The 9,490-nt window shown below is 46.9% G+C and overlaps 1 long non-coding RNA gene across 1 annotated transcript in view; it reads right to left on the reverse strand.

Moving 5' to 3' along the window:
* Positions 1-8,933: 8,933 nt before the first annotated feature.
* LOC102478571 (uncharacterized) overlaps positions 8,934-9,490 on the reverse strand; it is a 3,548-nt gene continuing 2,991 nt past the window's right edge. Inside the window, exon 3 of the long non-coding RNA XR_001370438.2 lies at positions 8,934-8,971. This is a non-coding gene — a long non-coding RNA (uncharacterized LOC102478571). The remainder of the gene's footprint in view (positions 8,972-9,490) is intronic.

The following is a 9,490-nucleotide window of genomic DNA, read 5'->3' on the forward strand; positions in this document are numbered from 1 at the left end:
AGCTGCTGGGTGGAGGCTGGCTCCTTCTGAAGATTCAGGAGCTGGGGATCCGACACCCGTCCTTACCCTGCACACCCAAATGCAGCCGTTCCTCCCCTCCCAGCCTCGTTGCAAGAGCCGACATCCCTCATGCTTCTGGCTTCATTGGGCAGTTCTCAGCCAGTTCTTGGTAGAATCCTGGTCTACTGAGAACTCTCTATTCCGTTGCCCCTCCTCTGGCGGGCGCCCCACCCGGATGCTCCCCCTTGGGCAGAGCTGCCAGAACCTCACCCCATTACTACCTGGAGGTTCCTGCTCATCCAGGTCAGGCCCCTGCAAGCACAGTATGGCATCTCCTTAGCCTGCTTTACCTTCCCGCCGGGTCCAGCTCATTGGCTGCTCCATTTCACCCGATTCTCTCAGTACACTTTGTAATTAGGGAAATGGAGACCCAACAGACAACAGGGAGTTTCTGCAGACCGCTGATGTTTCTCTGCCTTGGTGCCCTGGTCTGAAGTTTCCCAACACTCTCTGGCTCTGCTCTCTTTGCGGCATGTCTGTTTCCGCACCTACAGGCTGTCCACGTGTGTTTACAGGATGTACGTTACACCGGAATGTCCTGGCCCACGAAGCGGCGATTCGTGCTGAGAGTGAGTACAAAGCCTTCTAACAAGTGTGCACTGTGCTTGGCATGGGAGGGCCTGTCGCTTAGTGCCAAGTCTGTCTATTATCAGCTCCCACGGTGTTTGGAAACAGTCTTGGATTATCGCTGGATCTCTGCAGTGCGAAACCATAGGATGCAAGTGAACCCTGCGAGGGACAGAGATAGCGTAACCTGAGGAGTAAATTCAAGAACAGAGAGGTTAAGTAACTTGCCCCCCAGCTGGTAAAGGGCAAAGTCAGGATTTGAACCTGGGCCATAGCGAGAGGCTGCCTGCGAGCCTGCAGACCCCCAGCTTCCCCGCTGCGTGCTTTCAAGGAATGTCTGCGCAGTCTGCGATCCGCTCTTGTGGGGCTCTTGTCATGGCTGTCTGTAGAAACCTGTGTGTCACTCAGACGTGCTTTTGGGACACTTAGCAGCCTCCGCTGTTGATTTCTGAATTACAAGAGTTTTTTTTTTTTTTTTTTTTTTTTTTTTTTTTTTTTGCTATAGGGCATGTGTGCTCACGAGAGAGAAAGAGAGAGAGAAGAAAAGTGAGAAGTCAATCACCCCCTGGGGGAATGGCCGTGCCGCAATCTCTCTCCTCCATTCTCCTTTCAGGATTTGGGAGATGTGTGCACATGTGCCTGGTGTGATTCTCAAGCGCTGTGTATGGGACTTACACGACCTGGTTGGCCATATGGGAGTCCAGTGCCTTAACCAGCATGCCACCCACTGTCCCCAGGCATGAGTTTTATAAGCTGCAGGGTCCAAGGTTTGAATGGTGCAGTCACTATGTGGGATCCAGCCACCTTCACTACTGACTGGCCTTGTTTTTAATTTTATTTTATATATATTTTTAAATTAATTTTGCAAGAGGGCTTATGTGCTTGCAGACAAAGGGGGAAAGTGAGAACGCACCTCCCGCGGAGGATGCAACACTGCAATCCCTTCTCTGTTTCTCCTTTTGGAATCCTGGGCATGCATGCACATCCATCTCGTGTTTTTCAAACCAGCAGGTTCGGGACTCGAACCACCAAGTCAGTCATGTGGACTCCAGCTGCCTCAACCACCATGCCACCAGCTGTCCCTCACAATTTTTCAGTGGTTGTGTACAGCATTCAGATATCTGAATAAAGCTCTCATTTACAAGTTTTCAAATTCTAGTTGTTTGTGACGATGAAGGAGCGAAGGGAATGGGCTTCCCAGGGCTGACGGCATGTGGACTCATGCCCAGTCGGAATCCTGGGCAGTTGGAGCCAGTGCCTTTCAGATGTGTTCTTTGTGTTTGTCGAAGGGGTGAGAAACTGCGGGGCAGTATCTGAACAGCTCTGCCTTCCGGGCTGCCTGTGAGGGCCCATCGTCTGGCAAGAAACTTGGAAAGGAATAAGGAAGGCCAGGCCAGGCAGCAGGCAGCCACCAGCGGGGCTGGGTCTCTGCCCAGTATCAGGAGGCCTCAACCTCTACCCGCCCGACTCTCCTCCCTCCTCCCTTCTCACCCTCTACAGAAGGCCCTGCAGTACCCTGCCTGCTCTCCGGGGCTCTGAACCTTCGGTGCCCTCCAGCCGTACTTGTGGGGCTAGAAATCTATATAAGAGCAAAAAATACTAGAAGATATAGAACAGTGCTCAGACCTGCATTTTCGTGGTGTGTTTGCGGGTGGTGTTTCAGACAGGATCTTGCTGTGCTGTGACCCTCTTGCTTCAGCCTCCCATGTAGCTGGGACACAAGGCACATGCCACCATTCTAGCTTTTAGGGTGGGTGAGAATCAAACCCTCCTAAGTGGCCTCTGCTTGCCCCAGTAGTGTCCAGCTCCAGCTACCATGGCTAAAATATATTTTAAAATGTAAATGCACACACACACACACACACACACACACCCCAAGTGCTCTGTCCTCCCATTACCCCTTCCACGATTCTAATAACTCTGTGGGTCTGGGCAGGGCCCAGGAATCTGCATTTATCAACTCTACTGCTGGTCCTGCTGTGCACCAAACCGTCCTTCCTCTCTGGCAAGTTCCCTTAACTTGGGGTTATATGAAAAAGATGAGAGAGTGTGTTTTAGAATGACGGTGCGGGTTGGCAGGTGGCGTGGATTCCACACGACTGGTTGCTTGGTTTGAGTCTTGGACCCAAAATCATGAAAATCAGGCCGGGTGCGAGTGCGTGCGTGCCCCAAATCCCGAGAAGAGACTGGAGGAGAAGGGATTGAGGCATGGCTATCTCCCCACGGGGTGACTTCTCACTCCCCCATCTCTGTCTCTCTCTGGTGAGCACACGTGCCCTATTGCAAAAACTAAAACAAACAAAGAATTACTACACGGATTCTGTGGAAACGGCTAATGAGCACATGTCTGTCAGTTCCCATCCTGACTCCCTGGAGGGCATTTCATGTTATACTGATTGTTAGATGGTAGGAGTCTTCTCGCTCTTCTTTTTTTTTTTTTTTCAAAAAACTTTATTTCTTCTTTAAGCAAGAGAGAAAGAGAGAGATGGCACCACCAAGGTCCTAACACTGCAGTCCGCTCCCAGCCTCAGTCAGCCCTGGGTCACGGGCACGCATTGCCTGGTGTACTCAGGGAGGCCTCTGGGCGTGAACCTGGGACCTTCCCGCATGGGCCAGCCTCACAGAGCACTGCGTGTCACCGCTGCACTGCCATCCTAAACCCTTCATTTCTTCTTAATTGATTTTTTAAAAGAGGTGTTTGCCTTAGGGAGTGTGTGCTCACTGGAGAGAGAAAGACAATAAGGTGGAAAGTGAGAAATCACCTCCCGGGGAGGATGGCCACGCTGCAGTCCCTTCTCCTGTATTTTCCTCCCAAGATCTTGGGCATCCAAGCACACATCCCGGTGTGAGTTTTCAAGTCGCCAGGTCTGGAACTCAAACTGCAGTTGGCCATGTGAGTCCAGTGATGTAACTGCTATGCTGTCTGCTGGCCCAATTGCTCTTTTGAAAAAACCTTTTTTTTTTAAAGAGAGGTGTTTTTTTTTTTTTTTTTTGCTATAGGACACGTTTGCCCATTGGAGAAAGAGACAGAAAGAATGTGAGACATCACCCTGCAGGGAAGATGGCCATGCTGCAACCCCTTTTTCTCCATTCTCCTCTTGGGATTTTGGGCATGCACGTATATGTGCCTGGCATGAGTTTCAAGCCTCCAGGTCTGGGACTTGAACCACAGTTGGCCATATGGAAGTCCAGTAACATAACCATTACGCTACCTTCTGATCCTGCACGCTCTCTCTCTCTCTTTTTTTTTTTTTGGAGAGGTTTCGCTACAGGGCGTGTGCGCTCGCCAGACAGACAGAGAGAGACATAGAGACAGAAAGCGAGAAATCACCCCCCAGAGGGGATGGTCACGCCGCAATCCCTTCTCCTCCATTCTCCTCTTGGGATCTTGGGCACGTATGCACACGCGCCCGGCGTGAGTTTTAAGCCACTAGGTCCGGGATGTGAACCATGGTGGACTACGTGGGAATCCAGCGACATAGCCATTACGCTAACTGCTGGTTCCCATCTCTCTCTTTTTTAAAATGTTTACTTATTTATTTCTTCCATGAAAGAGAGAAGGGAGAGAAGGAGAGAGCGAGTGAGATGCACCTCCAACAGGGTCTTCCCACAATCCCCCTGGTCTCAGTGAGGCTGGCCCATGGGCATGCATGTGTCGCCAACGCGGGAGTTCTCTTTGACCCAAGTACCGGATTGCACAAAGTTGCCAGGGGCACTGCCCTGACCCTGGTGTGACGGTCTCCAGCCGGGCATAGCGGTCTTCCGTGGTGACATCCTTGACCACTGGCTTTCCGCCTCAGAGCCTGCAGCTGATGGCAAGTGTGAAGCAGTTACTGTCTTCCCTCCAGGCAGGAGGGTGAGGGAGGACTCAGCAGCAGAAGCAGCAGCATCAGTTTCTTCACAGCTAATGCTATGTGCCAGGCGGCCCCAACCGCTTCACCTCACAAAGTCCTCGCAGAGACACTAAAAGGTAGGTAGTTATTATCCCCATTTTATAGATGAGGGAACTTGTCTCCCCAACACCAGGGAGCTAAGCTAAAGAAGGCAGTTGGGTCCCTGGAGGGGTTCATGTGAGGGACACAGGTACACACTGTGCTCAGAGTCCCACTGCCTCCTAGAAGACCCCAAACGGGAGATTCCAATTCTGCCACTACCAGCATGGACATCGGGGCTCCCTCAAACGGGAAGGCCGAGTTTCTTCCTCCACCCTCCATTCCTTCCCATCCCTCTCTTCCAGCCCATGGCAGTTCTCTCTGGTTGTTAGTGAGAACAATATCCCCTTCCAGGAAAATTCTATTTTTTTTCTTTCAAGGTGAGGTTTGGCCCCAAAGACTTGGATCTGACAGGTGTAAGAGTCCTACTATTACATTCCTCAGATCTGGGTTGAGGGCATGTCCAAGTTTGCTCAGGCTGTTATCACAGAACACCGTAGAGTGGGCAGTTTATAACCAGCAGCAATTTGTTTCTCACAGTTCTGGAGCTTGGGAAGTTCGAGATCAAGTACTTGTTTTCTTCTAGGAGTTGTATAGACTCAGGTCATTTAAATCTTCAATACATTGTGAGTTGATTTTTGTGTATGGTGTAACAGTCCACTTTTCCAGCACCATTTGTTGAAGAGACAGTCCTCTCCCCATTGTGTATTCTTGGCATCCTTGTCAAAAACCAGTGACTATAGGTGCATGGGTTTATTTCTGGGCTCTCTGTTCTGTTCTATTAGCTGATGTTTCTGCTTTATGCCAATACCATACTGTTTTAATTACTGTAGCTTTGTGATATATTTTGAAGTCAGGAAGTGTGTTATTGTGATTTTCATGGGGATTACATTGAATTTGAAGATCGCTTCGGATAGTATGGACTTTTTTTTTTTTTTGGTAGTTTTTGCTATAGAGTGTGTACACCCACCTGAGAAAGACAGAGAGAAAGAGAGAGAAAGAGAGAGAAAGAGAGAGAAAGAGAAATCACCTCCCCGGGGCAATGGCCATGCTGCAATCCCTTCTCCTCCAGTATCCTCTTGGGATTTTGGGTGGACATGCATGCTTGCCCAGTGTGATTTTCAAGCCACTGGGACTCAAACTGCACAGCCAGCCATGTGGGATTCAGCACCTTAACCTCCACACCACCTGCTGGCCCATAGTATGGACATTTTAACAACATTAGATCTTCTAATCCATGAACATGGAATGTCTTTCCATTTATTCGTCTCCTTTAATTTCTTTCATCAGGGTTATATAAATTTGAATGTACAAGCCTTTAATGTCCTTGGTTAAGTTTTTTCCAAAATATTTTATTCTTTTTGATGCTATTGTAAATAGGTTTGTTTTATTAATTTTCTTTTGGATACTTTGCTGTTAGTATATCAGACAAACTAATGTTTCATATGCCAATTTTGCATTTTGAAACTTTATTGAATTAGTTTATTAGTTCTAATAGTTTTTGTGTGCATGTGTGTGAAGTCTTAGAATTTTCTTTTTTGTTTCTTTTTATTTTGCTAGAGGGCATGCGTGCTCACCAGAAAAAAACAGAGAAGGAGGGAAAGGGGAAAACACCCCCTTCCCAGGAGAATAGTCATGCCATACTCCTTTCTCCTCTTTTCCTCCCTTTGGAATTTTGGACATGCACTCACACGCGCCCAGTGTGTTTCCCATGCCACTATGTCCGAGACTTGAACTGTGGGGTTGGCTGTGGGATCTAGGTGCCTTAATCACCAGGCCACAGAGCCAATCTGGATTTTCTACATATAAGATTATATAGGGGCCAGCAGCTGGTGTAGTGGCTAAGTTGCTGGACTCCCACATGGCTGGCTCTGGTTCAAGCCCCGGACCTGGTGGCTTGAAAATCATGACAGGTACTCGTACACGTGTTTCCAAAATCCTGAGAGGAGAATGGAGGGGAAGGAATTGGAGCATGGGCCATTTCCCCAGAGGGTGATTTCTCGCTTTCCCTCTGTCTCTGGCAAGCGCATGCATCCTATGGCAAATATACCCACCCCCCCTAAAAAAAGATGTCACCTGCTAACAGAATATTACTTCTTTCTTTCCGATTTGTGTGCCTTTTATTTCTTTTCCCGGCTTAATTGCTCTTCCAGTTCTATGTTGAATGGAAGTGGTGAGAGCAGCATGCTTTGCTTTGTTTCTGATCTTAGAAGAAAAGCTTTCAGTTTTTCACCACTGAGTATGATGTTGGCCGTGGGCTTGTCATACACGGCATTTATTATGTTGAAGTAAATTCTATCCCTGGTTTGTTAAGAGTTTTTATCCTGAAAATGCACTGCATTTTGTCAAATGCTTTTTCCACTGCTATTGAAATGATCATGTAATTTGTATACTTCATTCTATTAATGTGGTATATCACATTAATTGATTTACGTAGGTTGAAACGTCCTTGCAAAGAACTGGAATAGACATTTCTCCAGTGAAGACATACAAACGGACAGTGGGTGTACAGAAGGAAGCTCAACATCCTCTAACATAAGGGGAAAGCAAATCAGAACCACTGTCATATCACCCCACACCTGTTAGGATGGCACCTGTCAAAAAAAAAACCAAACCCAAAGATGACAAATGCTGTGGAGGGGAAATGGAACTCTTGTACGCAGCTAGTGAGAATGTGAAATGTTTTCCAAGTGGTGCAGCCACTATGGAAAACAGTGTGGAGATGCCTTGAAAAATTAAAAACAGAGCTGCCATATATTCCCACAATCCCAGGAACTGAACTCGGGATCACAAAGAGATATTAATGCTTCTTTGTTCACTGCAGCGTTTTTCATAATAATGACAGCCAAGACATGGAAACGACAGGAATGTCTGCCAGGTGAATGGATTAAAAATGTGGTACATGCACACGTATGGACTGGAATACTAGTCAGCCCTAAAAAAAAAAAACAGAAAAGAAAATTCTTTTGGGGAACCAGCAGTTAGCGTAATGGCTATGTCGCTGGACTCCCACGTAGTTGACCGTGGTTCGTGTCCTGGACCCGGTGGCTTAGAACTCACGCCGGGCGCGTGTGCGTGCGTGCCCAAGATCCCGAGAGGAGAATGGAGGAGAAGGGATTGCGGCGTGACCATCCCCCCTGGGGGGTGATTTCTCACTTTCTGTCTCTCTGTCTCTCTCTGTCTGGCGAGCGCACGCGCCCTATAGCGAAAACCTCTACAAAAAAAAAAAAAATCTTTTAGAATATGAGACAACATAGGCAATCCTTGAGGACGTTATGCTAAGTGAAATGAGCTGGTCACAGAAGAACAGCATGATTCCATTATTATGAGGAGGCCTGCCCTGTAGCCGTGTGGTTAAAGGAAGATGGATCTCATGTGGTGGACTATAGCTCTAATCCCAGCATGGGGGCTTGAAAAACACACCGGGTGTGTGTGTATGTTCCAGATCCCACAGGATGGAGAAATGGAGAAGGAATTGCAATGTGACCGTACCCCACTGAGGAGGGACCCTTTCTTCTTCCCCCTTCTTCTCTGTCTCTCTCTGGCAAGTACATGTGCCCTTTGGCAGTTAAAAAAATCTTAGATCTGGGGCTGGCAGGTGGTGTGGTGGTTAAGGGTGCTGGACTCCCATATGGCCAGCCATGGTTTGAGTCCCGGACTGGGCGGCTTGCTTTCTCACTCTCCCCTTTCTCTCTCTCTGTCCCTACCTGGTCAAATTTAAATAAATAAATAAATAAATAAACAAACAAATAATAAAGTTCAATAATTAAAAAAAAATCTTAGATCCATTTATGTATAGTATTTATTTTTTAAAAAGAATTATTTATTTAATTTTATTTATTTATCCATTTATTTTAATTTGACCAGAGAGAGAGGGGGAAAGTGAGAAAGCAAGCCACCAGATCCGGGACTCGAACCAGCACCTAGAAGTGGGAGTGTCCAGCACCTTAACCACCACACCACCTGCTGGTCCCTATATGTAGCATTTAGAATAGGCAAACTAACAGAAATCGGAAGTAGAATGGTGGTGGCTGGGACGGGGTGGAGAAGGGGGGATTTGCTATTCAATGGGTACAAGGTTTCAGTCATACAAGATGAGTATGTCCCAGAGATCGGTCGTACAACACTGCACTTACAGTTACCAATACTGCACTGTGCATTACAATTTTAAGAAGATTGGGCCCAGGCAGGTGGTATGGTGCCTAAGGGGCTGGATCCCACATTGCTGACTGCATGGTTTGAGTCCTGGACCTGGTGGTTTGAAGAAGACACTGGATACATGTATGTCTGTGCCCAAAATCCCGCAAGGAGAATGGAGGGCAAAGAACTGTGGTGTGGTCATACCTTCTAGGGGGTGTTGTGTCTCACTTTCTCTTCTTTTTCTCTGTTTCTCTTTGGTGAGTACAAGTGCCCTATAGCAAATTAAAAAAAAAAAAAAAAAAACTTAAGCAGATAAATCTCATGTTAAGTGTTACCACAATTTTTAAAAAGCTTGGGCATGTTTCATTTGTATGTTTACAAATCGGTGTACACATGTACACATAGAGGAATGCTAATAAATCCGTTACTACAGTCCGTTACAGAGATTCTAATTGTACCAAAGGAATGCAATTAGAATTCGAGTCTTTCATGTAAAATGGCTATTACTTTACATCCAGGTTAATAGAGGTTTTTGTTTTGTTTTCCCATCAAATTATTCTGTTAAGTCTCAGTGCTTTTCACATACTCTTAACTCATTTTGTTAGAGAAATTCCCTTGGATAAATTGACCTAATTCTGTTCATTCTTATTTTAAAATGCTATCATAAACTTAAATTCACCTAGAATATAGACCATTCTGAGGCCAGCAGGTGGCACAGTAGTTAAAGGCACTGGACTCTCATATGGCTGACCATGGTTCAAGTCCCAGCCCTGGTGGCTTGCCTCTTCTCT

This window comes from Tupaia chinensis, unplaced genomic scaffold, assembly GCF_000334495.1.
Source record: "Tupaia chinensis unplaced genomic scaffold, TupChi_1.0 Scaffold000270_1, whole genome shotgun sequence".
NCBI lineage: Eukaryota > Metazoa > Chordata > Mammalia > Scandentia > Tupaiidae > Tupaia > Tupaia belangeri.